Source organism: Monodelphis domestica, chromosome 2 (assembly GCF_027887165.1).
Source record: "Monodelphis domestica isolate mMonDom1 chromosome 2, mMonDom1.pri, whole genome shotgun sequence".
Taxonomy (NCBI): Eukaryota; Metazoa; Chordata; class Mammalia; order Didelphimorphia; family Didelphidae; genus Monodelphis; species Monodelphis domestica.
Genome location: NC_077228.1, coordinates 17,436,140 through 17,461,981, shown reverse-complemented (window position 1 = coordinate 17,461,981; position 25,842 = coordinate 17,436,140). Strand labels below are relative to the sequence as shown.

The 25,842-nt window shown below is 36.5% G+C and overlaps 1 protein-coding gene and 1 pseudogene across 6 annotated transcripts in view; one reads left to right on the top strand and one right to left on the bottom strand.

Annotated features, from left to right (window-relative positions):
- LOC103105830 (endogenous retrovirus group K member 6 Env polyprotein-like) overlaps positions 1–25,842 on the top strand; it is a 68,060-nt gene that overhangs the window by 25,693 nt on the left and 16,525 nt on the right. Inside the window, exon 1 of one of the 6 annotated variants that reach the window (XM_056815049.1) lies at positions 11,869–16,139. The exons of 4 other annotated variants lie outside the window; for them this stretch is intronic. The gene's annotated coding sequence lies outside the window, so the exon portion shown is untranslated. Of the gene's footprint in view, positions 1–11,868; positions 16,140–24,086; positions 24,224–25,842 lie in introns of those variants that run through there. One more of the 6 variants, XM_056815048.1, reaches the window with a different exon arrangement.
- Positions 1–25,842, bottom strand: part of LOC103092020 (cytochrome P450 2J4-like) — a 46,083-nt pseudogene that overhangs the window by 19,187 nt on the left and 1,054 nt on the right.

Genomic DNA, 25,842 nt, shown 5'->3' with positions numbered 1-25,842 from the left:
TCCTCAGGTTGTCTATGAGGAAAGATGCTCAAGTTATGAGGCAGATGTAAATTTTGAACATATTAACCTATTTGTCCCTCCCCATTTAAGGCCTTGATTTTTTTCCAGCACATTGTGCATGTTTTCTTGTGTTGTCTCCATTACCTTGGACAGCTCCTTCAGGTAAGCATCAATGAAGTCCTGGGCTTCCTCAGAGTTTTGATCTTCCTTGTGTTGTTTGATCATATGGGCCACAAAAGACTCTAGTTTCTGGAATTCTCTAAAGAGTTTTTTATGAGCTCCTGGCAAGCATTTCATTATCCTAGGAAAGCTATCGAAGAACTAAAAAATATAAAAGAAAAGAGAAGAAGGAGAAATGAGTGCCCTTTCCTTTTGAGCTGTGTTATGCCTTCAAATTTCTTATTCTAAGTCTGGCTTGGGATTTTACTTTTTTAGTGTGTCATCAAATTTAACCTTCCAAACTCATCCTCCTTTTAACTGCTGCTGCATATCCCATAGTATTAGACTCATAACCTCCAGCTTGGCATTTATCCAATTATGGTTTTCATATACCAGACCCCTTGGCCATGTATTGATGCACCTAATTGAATTTTTTGGTAAGGATTACTCACTGATCAACTGGGAGGCAGAATGGATGGTGTGCTGGAGTAAAATTCAGGAAGATGTGAGTTAGAATTTCTCTTAAGACACATTTACTGTGAGAAAAATCATTGCTTTATTCCTCCCTTTGTTTCCTTTTCTTTCAAATGGAGATAATAAGAACAATTTGTAAATGTTACAATAAATGTTCAATCAAAAGTTCTGTCCAATCAATCACATCCGAAGTTCATTCTTGATCTTCTTGATGAAGTGTAGGTTTTTGGCATCTTTCTGCAACAGTTCATTCTCTGGATATAAAAGTTTCAAGCTTCTTTCTTGAAGATCTTTTCTCGAACAAAATCAAAATCTTTAAAATTTTTATAAAAGTAATCTCTTAAACAAAAGTCTTGGATTTTTATAAAAATACAATCTCAAACAAAAAAAAATTCAAAAATTCTTAGATTTTAAATTAAAATACAATCCCCCCTGAAGTAAGTATTTAAAAAAAATATCAAGTTTAGCTCAGAATGCAATGTTCAGTTATGGGGGTGTATGTGTCAATTATCAAAAGAATAGAAAAATAATCAAAAACATAAGAAAATTTCAAAATAGACCTTGTATAGGTCCAGTTTAAAGTAATTTCTATCCCACAAGTATGTAGGACAGAATGCAATAATGTTTCACTTAGCCATTTGTAGCCAAGACTACAGGAAGTTGCCATAATATAAGAAGAAAAGAATTAGAATTCTATTTTGATGGGGAAATGTCATTCCCTTGTCTGATTTTTCCTCAGGGATATAGGGAGCCAGCATGATAGTCAAGCTTTTTACTTGTTTGAGTACTTCGAAAAGAGTGTAGATACAAGGAAGTCCTACGACTTAAACATAAGTTAAGCGTCGCAACCTCGAGTCTCACTTTAATATTTCTAGTGTGCTCTATTGGCACTATTCAGGTTTAGTCTGTGCTCCTTGTTTTTATCCCTTTTCCTGGAATCAGACACAAACATTAATCACAGTCCTATAATATTTTATCAATAAATGGCAGGTTCCCATAGTTTAAAGCTTTTAGGCATATATTGATATTATAGCAAGAGTATATATATTAACTTGTATTACTGCAGGGAAAAAATATTAATTAATTATGTGTACCTTCAGTACAAAAATGAGAAAAAAATCAAATATTCTGATCAAAAAATAAAAGAAAAGAAATAAGAAAAAATAAGAAAAAAATCAGTAATTCAATATATTCTTGAAAAAAAACCAGCATCCATTTGTCTATGGCTTATTATCTCCAATTCTTATGAAAAGATAAAGTCACAATTCATATGATAAGATAGAGTTAATCAGTCTCAGCAGAAGATGCTTTCTTCACATGTGAGCAGTGAATCCAAGAGTCTCTTTCTCCAATCTTTATAGATGTTGGAGTAGTTAATAATATTTGGAATGGTCCTTCCCAGGAAGGTTCAGTTGCTCCAGTTCGCTTGAAATTCTTGATATAAACTTTATCTCCTGGGTTCAGGTCATGCAGAGAAAAGTCTAATGGTCCAGCTTGTACTGCAGCTCCGGATTCATGAAGTTCACGTAGTTTGTGCTGTAACTCCTGTATATAGGAAGCAATAGTAATATCTCCCCCTAATAGCGATGTATAAGCCGGGGAGAAAGGCTTAGCCTGTATAGGCGGATGTCCAAAAAGCATCTTAAATGGTGAAATATGTAAGTCTCCTCTAGGCCTGCTTCTAAGATAAAATAGGGCCAGAGGGAGAATTTCAGGCCATTTTAAATGGGTCTCAGTGCATAATTTGCCAATCATAGTCTTAAGTTCTTTATTCATCCTCTCCACTTGGCCTGAGCTCTGGGGGTGATATGGAACATGGAATTTTGGAGTTATCCCCAAGCAAGAATATATTTGATTTAAGACAGAATCGGTAAAATGACTCCCTCTATCGGAGTCAATATGTGCTGGTAGGCCAAAACGAGGAATAATTTCTTTTAAAAGTATCTTTGCAACAAAATCTGCTGTGGCTCGGGTCGTAGGAAATGCTTCCGGCCATCTGGTTAGTTGATCTACAATTTGATGTCACAATTTGTTCAGCCATTCCCAAATCAATGGATACCTCCTTTTTTCCAATTTTTTTTTGCCACTACAAAACCACAGCTATAAATATTTTTGTGCAAACAGGTCCATCTCCATTTTTTCATCTCTTTCTGATACAGACCTAATAGTGGTATTACTGAAACAAAAAGCATGCATTCTTTTAAAGTTCTTTGGGGGTACCTCATAGTTGTATTGATGTGCATTTGTTTAATCTACAGGGACTTGAAAATTTTTAATAGGATTATTGACATATATTTCATGTAAAAACTGCCTATTCATATCCCATGACCATTTTAGGAATGACTTGGTTCCTTACAAATTTGACTTAGTAATCATATATTTGAGAAATTAAACCTTTATCAGAGAAACTTTTTATAAAAATTTCTTCCAGTTTGTTGCTTTCCTTCTAATCTTGGTTACATTAGTTTTGTTTGTATATAAGCTTTTTAATTTAATATAATTAAATTATTCATTTTACATCTCGTAATGTTCTCTGAATCTTGTTTGGTCTTAAATTCTTCCCTTCTCTATAGATCTGACAGGTAATTTGTTCTATGTTCACCTAATTTACTTATAATATCATTCTATATGCTTAAGTCTTATACCCATTTTGAACTTATTTTGCTAGAGTGTATGAGATATTGATCTAAACCTATTTTATACCATGCTGTTTCCAATTTAGCCAGTAGTTTTTGTCAAATAGTGGATTCTTACACTAAAATCTGGGATCTTTGGCTTTAGCAAACACGGCATTGCTGAGGTCATTTACTCCTAGTCTTTTCAATTGAACTGTAATGAATAAAATTTAGGGGAGAGGGGGAGACTGAGGCAGGTAGAAACTAGTTTCTCTCTGCAAGGAATATATATTTTTTAGAGGTTTATTAAAGGTTAAAGATTAAGAATATACAAGTATGAAACATGTGCCTAGGCCAGAGGCCTAGACAAAATAACCTCACATCATGGAAGAGACCTCTCTGCTCCAAAAAGGAAGTCCAAAAGGGCCGAGCCCTTCAAAAGCCTTTGCTTAAATATCTTCTAGATCTCGGCCCAGGTGAGATTACAAGGCATTCTGGGGAAGTGGAGCAAAGGCTCATGGGGATTGTAGTCCTGTATTCGAGTCTATTTTTTACATCCCCCCGTGTGATCATTTGTGGAAAAATTAATTTTTCCCCAAAAGGATCATAAAAACATAATAAACTTAAAAGATTACAATAGTATGAGGATAAGAGAAAAAAGAATAAAACCAATAATTTCTGAACACATTGACAAAAAGCCGTTAGGGGGCAGTCCCCTTTGGCATAAAAGTATACATACAAATAAATGTTCAATCAACCACACCCAAAGTTCAATTTTGTGCAACTTGTGGTCTGGAGGCTTCTTCATGGTGGCTTCTCCAACAGTTCAGTTTCTGAATTCAGGGAAGTAGCATCTTCTTTACCTAAAATTCTTCTCAAAAAGAATTTAAACTTTGCAATTTGAATAATGATATTTTTTACATTCCCCCGTGTTGTGGGTGATTGAAAGATTCAGAATCAGTTAGGGATGCATGGCTGAGGTATGAGGTATATGAATCAATTGGCAAGAGATATTAAAAAGACACCAGAAAATCCAAAAGAAAAGAAAAATTTCTGGATGAAAATATAGACTATCAAAGTCTTATGTGTAAAAATTCCAAGTAGAAGAAAAATAAATCTATAACAGGTCCTTCAATCAGGGCCCAATCAAAATGATCTAAGCAATGAGGCATTTACCCAGTCAGTGCCAGGACTACAGAAAGGTACCACACTATGAGAGGCAGAAAAGGGGACCAGAGTATATAAGCCAAGGTTCCGGGAGCCAAGTTTGAGGTACTTGGTAGAATGTGGAACAAGGAAGACCTGCTTTTAACACATGTTAAACAGCCGCAACCTCGAACCCCAAACACGTTCAAGCCCTCTTTGTCTAGGCTCAAAGTGAAATCAATTTCACCAGGATTGGTTGGTCTCTTTGACCTTATGCTCTATTGGCACTATGCAGTGGCTCTTTTGTGTATATCTTGTCCTAGAATCAGACAGAATCATTAAGCAAAGTCCCATAATTTATTTAAATAATTAGTGGCATCATTTTTATAGTCACAAGCTTTTTAGGGCATGCATTAGCAAATGTATTTCAAACTTGTAGCACTGAAAAGTCAAAAAGTTAAAGAAAATCTTAATACTGGTGACATGTGCTTCAAATATAAAAAGGAGAGAAAAAATAATAAAAAAAACTGAAAAAGTATATTGCACATGCAAGAAAAATATAATAAAAAAAGAGCTTTAAAAAATTCAAAAATATAGCTTATAACCATTGACACTCTGTGTCAGTTAAGAAAATATAAAATGCAAGGCTTTCTCACCAAAAAATGAGATCCATTTCCTCTTTGTATCTGGCCATGATCACTGTGAGTAGAAGGCAAATGAATTGAACAAGGTTAACAATTTTTTCATCTTTAAAAATACAGTAGTACAAATATGTAGATATCAAAATCCCCCAAATTCTCAATAGCCCAATTAATTACAATAGCAAACAAACACACTTTCATATTTCACATAAGTTGCTGTATGACATTTTTAAAACCTATGAATTGATGGACATTTGTCACAATTTTTACAAACATAGCAATCCTTCAATCTTGGTATTTAAACATATTTTTTAAACAAAGTAAAACTCATCTTGGGTTTAGAACATAATCAAGAAATCTATATATCATTCTGGTAGAAGTAAAATAGTGAGCTGAAGAGCATAAATAAAGGGGTGCTCCTTGTTCTTGGAGGCTTTTCCCAAGGGTACAAATGCCCTGAAATTAACTGCCCAACTTCCATTCACATGTGGGAAGGTTGGGGGTTATAAAATACATTTCACTTCAGCTACTAGAATGGGCCTTACCTCGTGGTAGGGGCAGGCAAAAATAACCAGACTGTTAAAAAAAATTCCAAAATCATATTTAAAAAACCCTTAAAATCAAATCATTTGAGGTATTTAGCACATTAAAATTCCAAAGGTTGTTAATACAATTATAACCAGTTCTGAAGTCCATCTATCCTCAGCAAAATAGAAAAAAGCTGTTTTTTCATATATGGGCTTATTCACAACAATATTTGTTCAACAGTTATAGGGGAAAAACAACAGAATTTCAAAACTCAGTACATTGAAAATAAATTCAATCAACCTTCAGTTCAAGCAGAATAATATTGAATCCAGTAATATATGAACTTAAATTCACAAAGTTAAACCATAACAAAACAATGCAATAGAATACAACGATTTTTTTTTTTTTATAAACCATTGGAGTCTGAAATGCCTTAGAGCCTTTAGTCTCTTCAAAGTTCCTTGGGTTGTTTTTTCTTGTTTGTTTGTTTTTAACTATCCATTTAAATGTCTATTGTCCGAAGGTAGAGTAGTAAAGGCTAGGCTAAGGGGTTCAAGGGATCCGTCCAGGGCCCCATAGCTGAGAAGCATCGGAGGCCAGATTTTAACTAGAGACCTCCCGTCTCTGGGCCTGGCTTCCAGTTCCCTGGGCCACCCATTTTCCTCCCCAAAGTTAAAGTTGAATCTTTGGGCTGAGTCTGCTCCCAGACAGGCAGGCAAAATCAATGAAATTGCCAGAAGAGTCAAAAATCCTTTTAAACAGCCCATTGCTTTTTAGGTTTCTGTTTGAAAAGTCTGTTTCTTCTCTCTAGTCTTTTCTCTCTTTCCCCTCTCTGATCCCGCAGTGGCCAATACCCCCAGCCACGTGGAGGCTTAGCCTAAGGGAAAATCTCCTTTCCCTCTGGTCTCTCCCCTCCGCCCACGTGGCCAATACTGTTACCAGCTGGTCGCAATGAGTCCTGAGCGATCTGCTCCAAGGATCTGGGTGATGAGCCGGCTGGGTCGGGCTCCTGGGTCTGGGGCACAGAAATAGGCAGGCAGCGGGCGGTGAGAGGCCAGGAGCAGGAGCGGCTGCGGGGGTGGGCAAGGCCGGGACCAGGTACCAGGTGAGGATGATCAGGGCTGCAGGCTGCAGGCAGGAAGCGGCGGGGCCGCTTTCTAGGTACTAGCTATTAAAACTGAATTTAAGATCAGAAAAGAAATCAGAAGACTGAAAGTTCTTTATCCCTTCGTGGTCGCCATAACTGTAATGAATAAAATTTAGGGGAGAGGGGGAGACTGAGGCAGGTAGAAACTAGTATCTCTCTGCAAGGAATATATATTTTTTAGAGGTTTATTAAAGGTTAAAGATTAAGAATATACAAGTATGAAACATGTGCCTAGGCCAGAGGCCTAGACAAAATAACCTCACATCATGGAAGAGACCTCTCTGCTCCAAAAAGGAAGTCCAAAAGGGCCGAGCCCTTCAAAAGCCTTTGCTTAAATATCTTCTAGATCTCGGCCCAGGTGAGATTACAAGGCATTCTGGGGAAGTGGAGCAAAGGCTCATGGGGATTGTAGTCCTGTATTCGAGTCTATTTTTTACAGATCTATCCTTCTATATCTTAACAGTACCTGCCTTATTTGATAATCACTGCTTTGTAGTATAGTTTAACATCTGGTACTGCTACGCCACAATCTATTATATTTTTTCATTATTTTCCTCAATATACTTGGTATTTTGTTCTTCTAAATGAATTTTATTATTTTCTCTAGTTCTATAAAAAGATTTTTTGGTAATTTGAGAGGTATCACACCAAATAAGTAAATTAATATGAGTAGGACTGTCATTTTTATTACATTAGCTTATCCTACCCATGAGCAATTAATGTGTTTTTTTTCAATTGTTTAGATCTAGTTTTATTAGTGTGGAAAGTGTTTTGTAATTGTGTTTATATGATTCCTGTTTGTTTTGGGAGATAGATTACCAAATACTTTATATTCTCTAGTGACAGAGGCATAAGAGATTTTAGACCCACTAATGAAAGCAGCCACAAAGGACATATTTTCAAGTCTGACTCAGATTGGGCAAGGCCATCTCAGGCTACAAGTTGCAAAAATAACTTTTGATAAAATCATTCCTCAAAAGTAGTTGAAGAAATCTGGCACAATAAAGCTTTAGGGTATGAAAGGATATCTGAGGCTTATGAATATACCTTGAGCTGGGGTTAAAAATATTCTTGTATAAGATAAACCAAAGAAGTCTTTGTACCTTGAATATAGAGTGGTTTCAGAATTTGCTGCCACTTAGCTGCCATTTTCACTGGCCAAGATGTGGAGATGAAAAGGAAAAGAATTCTAGTCATGAGGAACAAGTGCAAAGACTCCAAGTTTGGAGAAAATATATGTAAAACTTTTTACAAATCTTTCATATCAGCACTTTAGAAATTATCTTTCTCTCTCACTGTCTCTTCTTTCTGTCTCTCTCATTCTGTTTCTCTAGAAGTCTTTGTATCTCTTCTCTCTCTCTTTGTTCTTTCTTTTTCTCTCTCTCTATCTTCTGTCTCCATTCTCCTCCTGTTGCAGTGCTGTGGATAAAACCCTGGTTTCCTTCAAAACTATGCCTAAGTGATAGCTTCTAAATGAAGCCTTTCCTGGTCCTTCTGGCTTCCAATTCCTACTCTACCAAAATGATTCCCTTATTTTTATTTGTATTTACACTTACTTGAGAGCATGTTTTCACCATAAGCAGAAGAATGTAAATCCCCCAAGGTCAGAATCTACTTCACCTTTGTTATTATATCTCTATCACCTCACACAGTCCCTGACATAGACTAGGCATTTAATAAATGTTAATCAATTGATCATTTAGCAAAGGATGTGAGAAAAACATTGCCTGAACAGTGTTCTAGAAATGCTTAGATCCCTCAGGCATGGTCTTTCACATCATTGTTTCCAAACATCCTTTTCTTTCTTCATTTCTTTTGCTAGTCCCTTTCTATGCTTAGAGTCTCAGCTCTTGCCAGCCTCTCACAGGCTTGCTTGTTTCTTTTCTTCTGAAAGGAGGACAGCACCCATCAGACAATTTATCTCTGTTCAGTAAGGATGATAGTCTATTTACCTTACACTCCCAACTGGTTAGAAGCACCGAGACTTGATTCAAGCTCTTCAGTAGCTCCCGAAACTGAGAATCATGGTATTCAAAACGATTCCCAAAAGTGACAGAACAGATGATGTTGGAAACAGCATTGTTGATCTGAAAGTGGGGGTTAAAGGGCTTTCCTGTGGAATAGAAAAAGAATGGGCCACTCATTGTGTCACTCATGCATGTTAGAGGAGCCCTGCATCACTTTCTAACTTTTTCTCTTCAACCATTTTTCCTCCACACCCACTTCCTCCCACACATAGCTGTTTTGTTATTATTTTCAACAATCACAGACTGCTTAAAAAGTTTGAGAAAAAAGAAGAGAGCATGCCCATTTTAAAATGTTTTTGTCAAGGCTTGGGATTTACTTGGACTATATTGTTTCAACCTAGGTTACCTGTGTGAGTTTAGATGAGTTACTTTCTCCCTCTTTGCCTCTATTTATTAATCAGCAAAATGACGTCTAGACCATAAGACTTCTGAGGTGTCTGTCAGATATAGAATCTCTATCTAGGATTCTGTGTCTGATAGATCATGTCTGTAGTTTCATAAAATTTTTTCACCTATGTGTAATATTTATCAGTCAATATGTGCCTGTCTTTCAACTCACATATGTGAGCACAAAAAATACCCATCACTATATGGATCTGTAGACAATTTGCATTCATGAGTGTAGACATTACAGAGTTGATATTATAATTAGAAATACTGAAATGAAAAGAAGATTTATGAGAAGGTAAAACAGGAAGGGCACTAATATGAGGTATTATGTAGAATACCAGATCTGAAGCTTGGAAGTTCTGAATTTTAAACCTCCCTCAGGTATTTCCTGGCAGGGTTGATCTTGTTTAGAGTGTCTTCTCTTGGTTGGTTATTTCCAGCTATATCTTAATTGGACATGGACATTTGCATGTTGTTTCCCCTGAGATATTTGCAAGGACAGTCACAGTCTTTTTCCTTTTTTTAACATTTATATAATTTGGTACAGGACTTTGAATATAGTAGGCACTTAATATTTACCCACCCAGTAAGTGATCTTAAGCATGTGACTCAATTGCTCTACTCCTTTGTTTACCCATTTATTCAAGGATAAGGTAGGTGGGACTTGATGTTCTTTAAGGTTCATTCTTACTCTAAATCTGTGATAATAAGAGGAAATAACAGAAAAGCCAGAGAAATGCAAAGTGGAGGAGGAAGGGAAGGAGGAAAAGAAGGAGAAGGAAGAAGCAAAGTATGAAGAAGAAAATACAATAGCCACAACAACATTGTGAGAAAAGATAACTTGGAAAATTGTAATAACCTGCACCAAGAAAATCACAATAACAGTTGCTGAGGACTGTGATGGTGTGAGTTATTCCCCTCCTAACTAGAAGGTAATCGATTTATGCTACATAGTAAGATACATGTTTCTGGTCATGTAAGAATTTATTTTGCTGAGTATGTGTATTTGTTATGAGAGTTTTATTTTCCAGTCAGAAGAAGAAGTAAAGAAAACAAATTAGTAAGTAATTGAAAATAGCATGACATATATATCTATTTATTATGTGAATGAATATATAACTATATATAGGTAAATATGTACCTATATAGTCCAAAAAAGAAAAGAGCAAAGAAGGTAGAAGAGAAAAGTAGAAAGGGAAGAACAAAAGGGAAGACATCTAGAACAGGAAATGAATCATTGAGTGGAAAGGAAGAAGAAATAAAAAGATTAAAAATCACAGCAGAAGAGTATAGAGGAATGGGTACGAGTACTTGTTTGTGTGTTTATACAGAGTTTTGAGTGACCAATCAAGGTAGAACTTCATGTGTGCCATTTTAAGAAATGAGAGATCAAATAGTTGGTGAGCTCCCATAGATGACTATAACGGCATTAAAGAGAATGGACGTTCACATAATTCCTTTCCAATTTTACTGCCTTAATTCTTCCTAGATCAATGTGCTGTGTTGCTGAAAACCTTCTCTAAATTGGGGCATTTTGTCTTTCTCTAGTCTCAGTATGATCTGTCTCTTCCTACTCTCCTCATCCCCAGTTATAGATTCATTAACGATGATGAATGTTGGAGGAGATGTGGCAAAATGGGGAATGTGAACTGATCCAGTCATTCTGGAAGGCAATTTGGAATTATGCCCAAAGGTCTATAAAACAATGCATTCTCTGATCCAGTAATAAAATGGCTAGGTATGTACATTGCAGAGATTTATTTATTTTATTTTTTTAAACCCTTTCCTTCTGTCCTGGAGTCAATACTGTATATTGGCTCTAAGGCAGAAGAATGGTAAGGGCTAGGCAATGGTGGTTAAGTGACTTGCCCAGGGTCACACAGCTGGGAAGTGTCTGAGGCCATATTTGAACCTAGGACCTCCCATCTCTAGGCCTAGCTCTCAGTCCACTGAGCTACCCAGCTGCCCCCGAACTGCAGAGATTTTTAAAAAATCATGGCACCTACTTGTATACAAATATTTACACCTTTTTTTGTCAAAGCAAAGAATTGGAAATTAAAGGGATGACTAACAATCGGGGAATGATTGAACAAATTGGGGTATAATATAGTGATGGAATAGTATTGTGATATAATGAATGATGAACACAGTGATTTCAGAAATAGCTGGAAAGACCTTCATGGACTAAAGCAGAGTGAAATAAGCAGAACCAGGAAAACACTATAAACAGGAATAGCAATATTATGGAATGATCACTTGGCTATTATTGGCAATGCAATGATCCCGAACAATGCTGAGGGACTTATGACAAGGAATTCTATCCACTGCTGAGAAAGAACTTTTGGAGTAGGAATGCAACTGAAAGCAGAGGATTTTTGATTGTTTATACAATTGTATACACATCTTACATGATAATACATGTATATCCCAGATATAATCATGTTCCAGCACTGGGAGGGCAAAGATAAGGGAGGAGGGAGGTGTGTTCAGTTATATAACTTAGAGAAATTTGTGTGGAAATGTTTTAACACATGTAATTGGGAAATAAAGAAATAAAAATATAACTGGGAAAAAGACATATCTCTCTCTGATATATGCTCACCTTTTTCTTCTCTAATAGCCTCAATGAAATATATGGCCTCTTCTTGTATCCGGAGTTCCAGGGTCTTCTTTCCCAAGCCAAAATTTTTTAGGGTCATTATGGTAAATCTTCTTTGATCTTTCCACTCTTGACCATTAGATAAAAATAAGCCTAATAATAATAATAATAATAATTTATCTTAATCCTTCAAAAATCTATAATTTTATTGATGTGGAAATTAATTCATCTAACAATGGAATTTAATTTAAAACATTTAAAAAAGAAGAAAAGAACTATTATGTGCTCAACACTTTGTTGATTATATAAATAGGAAAGGTAGACCTGTGTTTTGAAGACATGGCACATGTGCACCAGTGTGCTGGAGGGGGCTGCTCTGTTCCCCTTCTTCACCACACCTGGGGAAAATGTTCACATGCTGTGCCCCTCTAACCATCAGCCTAATGTGAGCACTTCCTCCATCCACTATCTGGGGTAATGAGGGGGGCCAATAGGCAGCTTGAAGGTGTATTTTGGGTATATGAGCTCTAAAATGATCTCCACTGCTGGTCTAGACAGTCCGTGCTCCTGAGAAACTCAAACACAAAGTGGGGAGAAAATAAAAACAGGTCTCTTCACTTATAGAGCTCATGGAAAAACCTAAAAGTCCCAATGATAAAGTAGAGGAAGATAACAATATCCAGGGATGCTTAGGTTCTATAATCAGTCTATGGACCTTGTGGTGTATGAAAATGATTTTCTAGTTTTCTTAGTGGGAGAAGCATGGCTGCTGGAGTTTCTCCTTTGAAGAAGACAATGACAGGAACCCAAGTCTTTATATGGATGATGAAATCCACTGAGAGGGCCCTATGCCATCTCTTGTTGCCCCTGCTAACTTCAGCAGTGTCATGGGCTAATGATGTGCAGGATCCCTTGGCCTGATGTTCTTGGAAGTGTCATAAACAACCTCATTATCTCCCCTTTTCTCAATAATATGGAACTGATAGGTGCCTTCCACATTGCTGACAGCACAGTACCAGTCAATCCTCAGTCTCTCTACTCATGAATGAGTGGTGGTAGAAGAGGGATACTGGGAACTGTCTTTCCCATGAAGAACTTGGTGATCAAGGTCTAGTATTTGGGGGGGTACCCTTCATTGAGTGTCCAAGAGAGGCGTGTTGCATTTTAATGACAGGTGAGAGATTAAACTGTTCCTGTATAACTATCCAACCTCCCTAGGAAAAAGAGGATAGTTATTCCACAGAGGCCTTTAAAAGGGAAGAGAAGAGAGGAAGAAAAGGAATAATCACTTTCTACATCCCTACTGTGTGCTAGATACTGTGCTAAGTAAGCACTTTACAAATATTATCTCAATAGATTCTCACAGCAATCCTAGCAGGCATTTATTTCCTTCTGCAGTTGAGGTAAATGAGATTGAAACTTCTACAAAATCACACAGGTTAGAAGTATGTGGGGCTAAATTTAAACTAAAGTAATCTTTAATTCAGGCCAATCTTTTCTTTGGGGAAAGTGCCTTAGGACTCAGGCCTTAGGACATGTGGCAAACAATGAAATTGAAGAGGAATATATTTTCTATATTGCATTAAAACCCTCTCTTTTGAATTGAAAGTCCTTGAAAACCCATGCCGCTTCTACTTGTCCAGTCTTCTTATACCTTACTCACCACCAGGTACTCAGTGAAGCAGTGACACTGGCTTCCTGGCTTTTTCCTGAAGATACTCCATCTTTCAATTCTGGGCATTCTCTCTGGCTGTGGCCCATGCCTGGAATGCTCTCCCTCCAAAATTCTACTAAGAGGATTCTCTGTCTTTTGAAATATCATTAAAACCTCCCTTTCTTCACTGAAGTCTTTCCGAGTTCTTAATTCTAGCACCTCCTTTCAATATTGTGTTCTGTTTTTCCCATCTATAGCTTCTTTGTCCATAGTTCTTCGCATGTAGTTTCTTCCTTTAGAATATGTTTCTTGAGGGCAGGGAATGTCTTGTGTATTCCTTTGTTTTCTTTGAAATCGGCAAATGCCTGGCACATAGAAAGCTCTTAATAAATGCTTAATAATGACTGATTGAAAAGACTTTAAGTGGTACTGGCTATTTTCTGTTGACCAAGATACAACATGGCAATGGGTGGAGAGGCTCATTGTCAAAAAGTTGACCAGCTGTTGAACTCTTGGGGTTCTAAGGAAATCCTATATTGGCATTTCAAAAACTTCTTCTGCCTCTGTGAAGGAAACAACTGTTGGCATGATGTTCATGGCTCTTTTAAAAGTATTTAAGTCGATATTGAAGCATATTAGCTCAGTGGATAGATAGAGTATTGATCCTGGAATGAGGAGGAGCTGAGTTGAAATCTATCCTCATATACTTACTAGGTATATGACTCTGAGCAAGTCACTTAATCCTATTTGGCTCAGTTTCTTCAACTAGAGACGGAAATGACCAAGCACTCCAATATCTCTGCCAAGAATACCCTAAATGGAATCAGGAAGAGTCAGACATGACTATGTTACAAACATTACAAAAATAAAGTTGAAATGGTGTGGGGGATCCACAAAGGCAGAGTAGAAGTAGGGAAAGCATGGAACACTATGAGTGTCGTCTCCAACCAACCTTAAAATATTGTTTCAAAGCAAATAATAGAGTGAAAAAACCAATGAGGGGACAGAGACAAGCAAGTTTCATAAACACAAACAAACAAACAAACAACTTGAAAGGTAGGTAGAAAGGGTCTGGTTACCAGGGTGAGAGGATATAGAAGTCCAGAGAAAATATTCCCTCCCCCATAACTATTCTTCCAGGTTCTGAACTTGAGCCCAAGCCAATGCCAAGACCCTGAGTCACTACCCAAGACAAATTCAATGGAACCCTCACACAAACTCCTTAAGGTTCCAAGTCCCAGCCTAGTTTTCAGGGAAGGCCCAGACATTAGCTCCCTGTAGTCCATGGAATAGCTAGCTGTTGCAGGATTAGAAGGAGGTTATGAGCCCCTGTTCAAGCCCAAACCAAGGTCCCAAGCTCAAGTAGAAGGCAGATAGTAAGGGTAATACCTGGTGCAAACCCAAGAGGAGGTTAGAATCCTTGTTCAAGCCTACAGTGATATCCTAAAGCCCAGATCAACCCAGTCCACATGTCTTGGCTTATGTAAGCAAGTTAGAAGTTAATGACTTTATGGCATAACAAGAAAAAATTATATAAAATCAAGAGAATGGAAAAAAAGAAGAAAATCTGAAATATTTCATTGATGAAACAAATGATCTGGAAAATAAATCCTAGAGAGATAATATAAGAATTATGGGATTACCAAAACTCATAATGCAAGAAATAAATTAAAATAAAAACTTTTGTGGTATTCTTGAACAAGAGAGAAAATAGAAATTGAAGTAATCCATAATTACCTCCAGAAATAATTCAGAAATGACAACCCCCCAGGAATATTATAGCTAAATTCAAGAGCTCCAAATCCAAGAAAATACTGCAAATAGCTCAAAAACCATATTCAGAAACCATGGAGCTATAGTAAGGATTACACAGGAATTAGTAGCCTTGATTATTAAAGATCAGAAGGGCTGGAATTTTATATTCTGGAGGGCAAAATATCTATGTTTATATCCCAACATCGTCTATCCAGCAAAACTGAGTATATTCTTTTGGGAGGAACTGTTTACTTAATGAAATAGAGGATTTTGAAGTATTCTTGATGAAAAGACCAGATCCAAAGAGAAAATTTGATGTTGAAGCCCAAGACCATAGAAAGAAGTCTAAAAACATGAGTAAAAAAGAGAAAACTTAAGGAATTCAATATCAAACTGTATGTTTTCCTACATGGAAAGATGTTATTTGTAATTGTTAAAAATTTTTATTAGTAGTAGATCAGATAGAAAGTGTATACATAGAAATAAGGTTAGAAGTAAGCTGATTAGAATGCTATGAAATGGGAAAAATCAATTACAGAAAGGATTACAGAAAGAATAATGGAAAGTGAGCTGTGGATTGGGTTAAGTTATTTCACCTAAAGAGGTGTGAAAAATGGACAGTGGAGGGTGATAAAAGTTTCAAACCCTAGAACTGAAGTGATAGTCTGGGAAATTGATGGAGTCTCAAGCACAGCAGAGAAGGGGACTCAGGAGATGTTCTGGAATTTTGGGAGAGCAAGAGTTTCTGTCAGAGAGAGGCAGTTAACTCTCAATCCTAAAACAGTCTAATGAGAGGGCTGGTCAAGACTTTGCTCCTGAGGAAAGATTTACATCTTTTTCCTGGTGATTTGGACCCCTTTCCCTCCCATCGATTCCCAACTGAAAGAGCAGTTGGAGAAGATAGCCAAGCAGCTGACAAGATCACCTCACAGCTCCTGATTCCCTGGGTCTGACCTGTGACCGTGGACCAAGACCATAGCCATCCAAGCCTGAATCTCTATAAGGTAAGTCTACACAACTCATCAGCTTTTTAATATATTTCCAATAAAGTTCAGCAGCAAGAGATTGAAAGAGAAATTATGTTTAAAATAACTCTAGATGATATAAAATACCGGGGAATGTAACTTCTAAGAAAAATCCAGGAATTTTGTGAATACAGATACAAAATACTTATTACAAAAAGTCACATCCAAACAATTCGAAAAAAAAATTAATTGCTCATGGGTAGGTTCCACTAGTATAATAAAAATGACAATTCTACCTATGATAATTTACTCATTAATGTCATAATATTATCAAGAAATTATTTAATAGAATAAGAAAAATAACAAAATTCATCTGGAATAACAAAAGGTCAAGAATATTGAGAGAATTAATTTTAAAAATGCAAAGTATGATGGACTGGTCATAAGAGATCTTAAACTGTACTATAAAGTAGTAATCATCAAAAGAGTCTGGTTTTGGCTAAGAAATAGAATGGAGGATCAATGGAATGGATCAGATACAAAATATAAAGGTTATATGAACTTAGAGAAACCCAAAGACTCAAGATTTTTTAATAAGAAATTACTTTTTAACAAAACTTGTAGGAAAATGGAAAAACAGTATGACAGAAAGTAGGTATGAACCAACATGTCACACAGTATGCTAAGAAAAAGTCAAAATGGGTATATGATTTAGCTATAAGTTAGGGGGACAAAGAATAATTTACCTAGCAAATATCTAGAGAAGAGAAGAATTTATGTCCAAAAAAGAGATAGAGAGCAGGATATGATGTAAAATGAATAATTTTGATTATATTAAATTAAAAAGCTTTTATGCAAACAAAACTAATATAAAAAAGAGTAAAAGTTGAATGACAAACTTGGGGAGAAATCTTACAATAAATTTCTATGATAAACGTCTGATATCTCATATTCATAGGAAAATAAGTCAAATTTATAAAATTACAAGCCTTTCCCCAATTGGCAAATTGGCAAAGGAACATATAAAATGTGCTTAAATCATTCTCAATTGGAAAAATGCCAATTAAAACAACATTGTGATACTACCTTGAACTTATCAGATTTGCCAATATAACAGTAAATAAAAATGACAAATGTTGCAAAAGACATGGAAAAATTGGGACACATGCATTTTGTTTGAATTGTGAAATGATCCAACAATTCTGAAGGAAAATTTACAACTATATCAAAAAGGTTATAAAAGTTTGCACACCCTTTGATCCTGTAATACCACTATTAGGCCTATATTCCAAAGAGATAATAAAAATGAAGAAGCAACCCATTTTCTCAAAAATATTTACATATGCTCTTTTTGTGGTTTCAAAGATTTGGAAACTAAGGAGATGTCCCTCAACTGAGGAATAGCTGAACACATGGTGGTACATATTAGTATTGAAATACTATTATGGCATAAGAAATGATGAGCAAGAAGATTTCAGAAAAGGCTAGGAAGATCTGCATGAACTGATTTAGAGTGAAAGTAGAGCCAGGAGAACATACACAGTAACAGAAATATTGTACAGTGATTAATTGGGATAACTTAGCTAATATCAGGAATGCAATGCCTGGGAAAATCCTGAAACACTATGATAGAGAATGCAATTCAATAACAGAGAAAGAAGTGTTGGAGTGGGATAGATGCGGGTCAAAGGATATTGTCTTTCATATCAGAGTATTTATGGATTGATTTGGTGGTCTTGTTTAGAGGATAGAGCTTTGGTCTTGGCCTTAAGAAGATGGAGATTTAAATCTTCCAGCTGAAATTTACTTGCTATGTGACCTTATGAAATTAACTTGACTTTGGTAGCATCATTTGTCAAATGACAGAGGGCCTTGAAGTTTCTTTGCTGACCTTTCTCTGCACTCTCCAATCATAACAGGGAGGAGAGGGAAACAGTACCTGAAACACTTTGGCTAAAATGTAGGGTACCAGAAGATGATCTGTCACAGATAAAGATGGAAAGTATGGGTGGAAGGCCATCAAAAAGGCCCAGAATCAAGGACATTCAAAATTTTGAAACTAGTTGTACCATTGTGATCATCTAGTCTATCAATACCTACCTTCAAATGGGCCCTTTCTACTCTTAGTAATTCTTCTACTGCACCCTTAATGATTCCCTATCAATGTCTTGACAGCGACTTCCAAATCTTTTTTTTTTCCCCTCTCCTCCATTTTTGAGCTGTACACCAAACCAAACTTAAGGGAGATGCCCAATCCTTAAGAGATTAATTTTCCCATGGTTTCCTGTTTCATGTCTTCATTCCTCAAGTCATAACATTAACTTTCCTTTCTTCTGAATAACAAGACAAACACAGATATCTCAAATCCATGTTAACTCCTGCTCCTTTTACCTGTCTCCATCTATCTCAAGCAAGACTTTGACCTCAGAGTTTGATTTTATTGAGTTCTTCTCTAGTGCAGATTACTATGCTGTCACCTATACCACTATGTGTGTCAAAAGGCCTAAAAGCAGAATTGTAAATGTACATATAGGCTACCTCAAAAGGACAAAAAAACCCAATTCATAGGAAGGAAGGGATTCCAGAGTAGGAAGCAGCATTGAAGGTACATGGAATTTGGGCATTTCCATAATATAATGGGGTGAAATAACTTCCACAAAAATGTGAGCTGATCTACCCTCCCACTCCCCACCTACGAATCCAGTGCACTAGATTCAGAGCCCTCATGCACGAGAATAAGTGAGACATCCAGGGGGTACCTCTAGGTCCTTGGCAGCTGACTAAGACCACCAAAGGCCTACTTGTGAGAGAAGCTAGACTTGAGACCCCAGGAGGTGGAAGAGCATAGACCTCAGCCATGGAGATAGAGTAGAGAAGTGCTGCAAACAGTAGAAAACAGAGAGTCTTGAGAGGTGGCCTCAGGCAAAAACCTCATTACTTAGTTCCATACACAGAGAGTCTGCCCTCCTCACTCAGACTTCTGACTAGAAAGGGAAGGAAAAGCCAGCATAGCGATGGCAAAAAATCAACTTCCCAACACAAAGAAGGACCAGAAGAAAAATTTGACTCTGAATAATTTTTATGGAGAACAAATCCAGACTATGGAGGAAATAGCACAATAGGACCTTCAAATAAATGTACCAAAACTTTCCAAAAACAATGGAAATTGTCCAGAAGATCTTGAAGAATTTAAATCAGAGCTTGTCAAAAAGATGAAAGAATACTGACAAGAAAAGTGGGAAATAGTTAAAAAGAAAATAACAGTTTAAAAGACAGGAACTCCTAATTGCAGATAGCAGCCCAGAAATTATATGAAATAATAAGTAAATTAGAGACCAAAATTAAACAGCTTAAACCCATGAAAAGCAGGATAAAGCAAACTGAAAATGAAAATCAAGGAATTTTAGCAGAAAATCAAAAGATTACGGTGGAAAACCAGTCTTTAAAGATCAGAATTTTGCAAGTAGAAGCTGATGATTTCACAAAATGACAAGAATTAATAAAGCAAAATCAAAAGATTGACAAAATAGAAGGAAACATGAAATATCTCACTGAGAAGATGACTGCCCAAGAAAACAGGTCAAGAAGAGACAGTTTGAGAATCATTGGTCTTCCTGAAAACTGTGAATGTCAAAAATTGTAAAGGTTTAAACTGTAAAGGGGTTGGCCCAAACTGTAAAAGATAGTTTTTAGTGTTTTGACTTAAAATCTAAAATAAGTGGTTGCTAAGGGAAATTCCCAAATATGAAAATACCCAAGTCAGCTGGGAACTACTCAGACTATACCTTAGAAGAATCTGAGTAGTTTTAAGATTCACAAAAGCCGAAAATAAACAGAAACCTTGACATCATACTTCAAGAAATTATCCAATAAAACAGGCCTGGTGTTCTTGAACAAGAGGGTGAAATCAACAATGAAAGAGTTCATAGAATACTCTCTACACTAAATCCTCAAAAGACAACTTCCAGGAATATAATTGCCAAATTCAAGAGCTTCCAAGCTAAGGAGAAAATTTTACAAGAAGCCAAAAAGAGACAATTCAGATACCAAGGAGCACCGATCAGGATTATACAAGATCTGGCAGCTTCCACACTAAAGGACTACAAGGCTTGGAGTATGATATTTAGAAAGGCAAGACAATTGGGTCTTCAACAAAGGATAACCTACCCATCAACGCTGACTATATACTTTTAGAGGAAAGTTTGAGCATTCAACAAAATAGAAGATTTTAAAGTATTTGTAAAGAAAAGCCCAGAACTACGTAGAAAGTTTGATATCCAAACAGTAAGATCAAGAGAAATATGAAAAGGTAACTAAGAAAGACAGGTGATAGGGGGAAATGTTTTTCTTTATTTAAATTTTCATATTTAAAGGCTTCAATAAGATAAAATTTTATATTAATATATGGGAAAATGTTATTTGTAACAGTCAAAAATTATATTCACTATTATAGTAATTAGAAGAATCATTCATAGGTAACGATTGGGGTAATAAGTGGTCTAAGATGATATGCAAAAAAGGAAAAAAAAAGGGGAGTGGGGAATAGAAGATGGCACCAAGAGAAACTTGAAGGAATAAGATAGATAGAATAATCTATATCACACAAGGAGGTACATGGGAAGGGGAGGGGAAGAATAATATTATAAGAAGGAGAGGAAGAGTGTGCTAATAGGAAATACTTAAAACTTACTCTCAATGAAATCAATTCTGAGAGGGAAGTGCATCTAGATCCATTGGGGTATAGAATTCAATCCCACCCTATAGGGAAAGTTAGAAGACAAAAACTAAGGGGTGGAGGTTGGTCAGGGAGCACAAAAAAGAGGGAAAGAGGTGGGGGAGGGAACGTAATAGACACTAAAATAGACACATTCGTAAAAATCAGCAGTTGTACCAAAAGGCTTCTGAGGTCCCTGCTACCTCTTGATCTACATCTCTATGATGCCAAGGACTAGTTTAAACGTGATTTACTTCATAAAACCATTTGAATCTCCTTCAACAAGACAGTAAATCTTTTTCATCTGAAATCCCTATAGAGGATTTGTATACTCCTTTATATCACTTAATCTATTTTGTATAGTAACTTGTGTATGTGTGTGTGTGTGTATACATATATATATATGTATACATATGTATATATACACATCTACATCCACACACAAAAGGTCAAATATGCAATACTATGTTCATTTTGGGATTCCACATATTAGGAAAAGCAATAATGAGTTGGAAAATGTCCAGAAGAGTATAAATAGGATCATGATATGACAGAAACCATGCCACATCAGCATAAACTTGGGAAGCTTAGCTGGGAGAAGAGAAGACTATCTTCAATTATTTGAAGGAATCATGGGGACGAGGGATTATACTTTTTTCTAGTTAGCATCACAGAGCAAAAACAGGATCAGCATTCAGTAGCTGCAAAGAGGCAGAGCTGGATACACTTAGTATATGTAGTGCTATATCTAAAAAAATCAAAAACAATCAGAGTCTTTAAAGTAGAATTCCTGCCCAGGAAGTGGTGATGAGACCACCATTAGTGGCTGGAATCTATAGGTGAAGGCTGGATGACCCCTCTTAGAAGTTAGGGCAGACAGCATTCCTACGGAGACACCTTTTTAGACTAGATGACTTCAGAGACCCCTATTAGTTTTTGAGATTCTGTCATTCTATGTCATATCTATGCTACCAAGCTGTAAACTTCTCAAGGTTAGAACTGTATTATTCATCTTTGTAATCCCAACTGTTTCTAGAATATAAAGACACTCAATAAATATCTTTTGATGAAAAAAAGGATCTTAAATGGACAGGTTTTCAGAGTTGGAAGTATTCTCTGAGAAATTGCAGTCAAATTTGAACCCAGAAAAGAACACCAACAAAATATAATGAGTAGCATTTGCTTTAAGATTTCCAATAGTGATGCAGAGCGAGAGGAGCAGAACCGGAAAACATTGTACACAGAGACTTATAAGCTGTGGTACAATTGAACGTAATGGACTTCTCCATTAGTGGCAATGCAGTGACCCTGAACAATCTGCAGGTATCTAGGAGAAAAACACTATCCACAAGCAGAGGACAAACTGTGGGAGTAAAAACTCCAAGGAAAAGCAACTGCTTGCATATAGGGGTTGAGGGGATATGACTGAGGAGAGACTCCAAGTGAACACTCTAATGCAAATACCAACAACATGGAAATGGATTAGAATCAAGAACACATGTGATACCCAGTGGAATCGTGCATCAGCTATGGGAGAGGTGGGGGGGGGGAGGAAGAGAAAATGCTCTTTGTCTCCAATGAATAATGTTTGAAAATGATCAAATAAAATATTGTTTAAAAAAAGACTTCCAATAAGGAGATCTACAAACTCTTCAGGAAAAATATTCTATTTTTTGATAGCTCTAATTTTTAGGAAGTGTTTCCTCATTTGCTGTAAATTTTCACCCCTCTGTAACCCTCATCCTTTCTAGCTGGTTAGTTTTTTATAATTTGTTGTGAGGAGAACAAGTCTAATTCCTTTTCTATTAAGAGGTATTTAAACCTTTGAAGAAATCTCTCATGTCTCTCCCCTTTCCCATTGAGTCTTTTTGTTCTCAAGTTGAAAATCTTAGACTTTTTTAACTGACCTTTTTTTAGTTTTTTTATTTGAAAACTTTTATTAATTAATTAATTTAGATTTTTTACATGGTTATATGATTCATATTCTTTCCCTTCCCTCCTTTCACCCTCTCACATAACCAACAAACAATTTACATGTGTCATTGAATTTAATTGATCTTCTTAAAGGATGAATTTGAACCCTTTGAAATTCTTGATACTCTCCCATTTAAACTACTCACCCTCACCCCACTCTTAGACATGAAAGAAGGAAAGGGGAAAGGTCTATTTCTGATATTGTGGGTTTTAATTCTCCTAATAGGATTGTGAATCTTAAAATTTCTCAGACTTGTGAATCTTGGAAATTCTCAGACTACCTTAGACCATTTGGTTAGGACCATTCCCCATTTTAAAACAATGAAGTGACTTTGGTCAGGAAGGTGGGAACTCTAGCACTACTACAACCATACTTGGGCATGCTTTAGGGGAATATAAAGTTGTAAACTCCTTACTGAACAATGAGAAGTCCCCAACTCATACTTAAAGTAAAGCTAAAACCCTTAAACTTTGTCTATTTTTAGATCTAATACAAAAAGGCGCTAAGTACTTATAAAGGTCAAATTAATCACTAAAAGGTCAAGCAAGCTTAGCAAGAGGTGTGAGGTTTTGGTCTACCCAGAGAAGGAGATAACAAGATGTGAATTGAGAATGGTCAGTCCTTTGGAAAATGTCTAATGTGATTGGTAGATGTTGAAAGTTAGGGGAGGTTACATAGGAGAAAGTTCTCTTTAAAAGGAGGTCAGAAGGCCTCTGAAAGTTAATTCAGCTTTGGAGCTGAATTGGAGGTCAGAGGAGGCTGCTGGGGCTCTGAGAGAGTGCAAGTTTGGTAGCTGAGTTGGAGCTCGGACTAGTTGGAGTAGCTGGGTCTCTCAGAACACTAGAATCTTGCTTGGGACAAAATCTTGTGGTGAGTGGATTAAAGACTGACTGGTCTCTCTTAAAGCTCAGGCCTAGGCCAATGGCCTAGGCCCCTTTTCCCATTATTTCCTCTTTCTCTCTCCCTTTCCTTAATTCCTTATTTGTATTAATTAAAATCTCCATAAAAACTCAGCTGACTTGGGTATTTCATATTTGGGAATTTTCCCCTGGCGACCACTTTATTTTTAACATAAAATCAAGACACAAAAATTTATCTTTACCAGTGTGGCCAAAACCTTACAGTTTGGTCATTTACATATTTTCGTGGTCACAGTTTAAGAAAACCACTCTTTATCTGTAACAGGATGAAGGTGAGAGGTCAGAAACTTCTCAATAAAAACTGGAGATATAAAAGGTTAACCATAATGCAAAGAACTTACCATTTATTTTAAAGGTGTAGGATTGCAAAGGTGATCTGGGGCGATCAACAAACACGTGGCCTTGGTTGACTAAGACTTCCTTTATCAGTGGCAATCCACTAACAATTATTGTGGGAGTACCCAGCAGCTTCATGGAGAAAATATTTCCATATTTCCTGACATACTGAAAAAAGGTTAGTTTAAGTTGATAACTTCCATTGCCTTTCAGGCTATTTTTTATCTGTACTATCAGACATTGTAGGATTGTGAAACATCAATACCAATGAAGTCCACTCGATTCAGTCTGATCCAATTGCATTTCATTGAGTTTAACTCAACCCACCAAACATTAATTCATAAGACCATGTGTAATAGATGTGATTACTAGAAGATTTATGTTAATAGGACAGGGACACAGGAAGCCAGCTAAGGCCAAGGCTGGATTTTGAACCCCTTATCCCCACAACACTTTCTGTTTGTCTGTCTCTCTCTTTGTTAACTCCAATGGCTCTCCTCAGAATGGTAAACTTTAAGAGTTTCTCCAAGGACTAGTCTCACAATTTAGATCTTTACTAAAAGGGTTTGTATTCTTAAGGGAGAGGAAATCAGGGAAATGGAGGAGGTGAGAGGGGAATAAGGTTTCCCTATTCTGTCATGGTTTCCTGTTGATTGAAAGATTTTCACATGGTGTTCAATTCAGGAAATCGGGTTATTTTCTCTATGGGGAGATATTAATAACAAAAGTGACAAAGTTTCTTCAGAGCTAAGCTCCCAAATCGTCGTAGTACTCAGTAAATGAGTAATCATGAATCAAGAGCAATTCTCTCTGTTACCTCCTCCCAACAGTCAAAAGGGAAGAAATGAGATAGTTCAAGCCCCTGGGCTTCTCAACTGCCTCCTGACCAGATCCTATTATAATCTTCTCTCCCTCTGTTGATTGGCAGTTCATTCAACATTCCATTTCTTGCTTTTCCTTGAAAAAACCCTCTTGTGCTGTAATCTTTTCCTTACACATAACCCTGGTGTGGTGCTGGGAGCTGAGCAGGCAGTCACAAAACCTACATCATCCACACCCTCAAAGAGCTGACATAGGAAGGTATTAATCTCCTCATAGATAAATAAACAGAGAGTACATGCAAAGGAATATTAAGTGATTTTATGTGAGACTAGGATCTGGGAAATAGCAAGAAAGATTTCTGCAATTGTAAAGCACGTTGAGAATCTTAAAATTCTACAAAAATTCTAACTATAATTATGAGAAATTAATGATTAATTTATTTACCAACTTACCAATTGATGTCATTTATTAATAATAATAATCAGTGCTTATTTGCTTAACTTAATGGGAAGGAACACAACTGGGAAGGTGGCAGTGCCAAAGATTAGTGATCAGCAGACACTTGGCAAAATTTGTTCAAAGTCCTAAGATCAGAGACCTGGAGTACTTAATCTTTTCTTTTCATCCTTACCTTCCATCTTAGAATCAATACTGGATATTGGTTTTAAGATAAAAACAGTGATAAGGGCCAGTCATTGGGGGTTCAGTGACTTGCCCAGGGCCAAACATATAGGAAGTGTCTGAGGGCAGATTTCAACTCAGGACCTCCCATCTCTGGGTCTCTCAATCACCTGAGCCACCCATCTGCCCCAACTGGAACACTGATTCGTAACCCTTTTTGTGGCATTGTCCATTTGTAGTCTAGGGAAGCCTATGGATCCCTTTTCTGAAGAAATCTTCTAAATGAATAAAAGAGAATATATAACATTATAAAGGAAACCAAATGTATTGAAATGTAGTTTTAAAAAATAGATT